The sequence below is a fragment of the Citrus sinensis genome, chromosome 9, assembly GCF_022201045.2.
Source record: "Citrus sinensis cultivar Valencia sweet orange chromosome 9, DVS_A1.0, whole genome shotgun sequence".
NCBI classification, from domain to species: domain Eukaryota; kingdom Viridiplantae; phylum Streptophyta; class Magnoliopsida; order Sapindales; family Rutaceae; genus Citrus; species Citrus sinensis.
The window spans coordinates 22738565-22739947 of record NC_068564.1 but is presented as its reverse complement, the minus strand read 5'-3'; the positions used below and the strand labels follow the sequence as shown (position 1 = coordinate 22739947).

The 1383-nt window shown below is 33.3% G+C and overlaps 1 non-coding gene across 1 annotated transcript; it reads right to left on the bottom strand.

Moving 5' to 3' along the window:
• Window positions 1–871: 871 nt before the first annotated feature.
• Window positions 872–975, bottom strand: LOC127900175 (small nucleolar RNA R71). Its single transcript, XR_008052191.1, has one exon. It is a non-coding gene; the product is annotated as a small nucleolar RNA R71 (small nucleolar RNA).
• Between the last annotated feature and the right edge of the window lie 408 nt (window positions 976–1383).

Sequence of the window (1383 nt, the reverse complement as noted above, 5' to 3'; positions counted from 1 at the left end):
TTAAAATTTGCACAACAAGTTTTTGGCGCCGTTGCCGGGGAGGTAAGTAATTTTAATTAATAGAATTAATTTTTGTGAATAATTTCTTTTATTTGTTTTCTTGTATTTTTTTAATTAAAAAAAAAAGAAAAAAAAGTGAATCTACATATAAAGGTTAGTATTTCTTTTCTTTTTCTCTTCTTTAACATTTTGTAATTTAATTTTCAATTTATTTTTCTTTGTAATTTTTATTTTATTTTATTAATTTAATTTTTAGTTAATTTATTTCACGTATTTATTTTTGTGTATTTTTATAGAAAGGTTGTAATAGCGCAATAAGGTTAGTATCGTAATTTCTCCCTCTTCTTTATTTTTATTTGTTTTGTTCTCATCTTTATTTTTATTTTATTTGTTTTGCATGCATGGTCGTAGGTCATTATTACATAATCTTGAACCTATAGACATTGAATTAGAAAAAACACTTCGCACACACAAACAAATTAAAAATAAAATGGATTTGCAACAACAGGAGAGGCCATTTAAGGACTACTTCAGTCCTTTAGCTAATTTGAGCACATCATGCATAAGATACCCAAATGTAGCTGCTAGGAGCTTTGAACTAAAACCTAGTGTGCTAAATTGTCTCCCCACATTTTATGGCCTAGAAAATGAGGGCCCATATAATCATCTGAATGATTTTCATGCTATTTGTCAAACTTTTAAATACGAGAATTTTTCAGACGATGATGTTAAACTTAGATTATTCCCATTTTCTTTAAAGGATAGAGCTCGTTCATGGTTAAATACTTTACCTGCTAATAGCATCACATCATGGGAACAAATGGTAACTAAATGTTTGAATAAATATTTCCCAGTGCATAAAACCAATGCTATTCGCAGGGAAATCTCGGAGTTTACCCAGAGAGAGGACGAGCAATTTTTCGAAACATGGGAGCGATTCAATGGGCTACTCTTGAAGTGTCCACATCATGGGTACGAGAAATGGCACCAATGCCAATACTTTTTGGAGGGATTATTGCCGAATGTACAAGAATGGCTAATGGCAACAAGTGGAGGAGAGCTAATGTCAAAAAGTGCATCAGAGATTTGGAAATTCTTCCAGCGACAAGCGGACAATTCCCAACAACGGAGTCGATCACTCAGGAATACTAGAAGAATTAAGGGAGTAAATGAGGTTCACATTGGCGAGTCAAGTTCAGAAATTAAAGAAGTCAAAGCGATAATTGAAGGTCTCTCTCGACAAATAGCATCGTTATCGACTGCTAAATCAACAGAGCCACATGACCATGACTCATACTCAGATCAAGCCAATGCCATAGGTGTAATGAGAAAGCCATCAAATTACAACCCATACTCCAACACATATAACCCTGGATGGAGAGA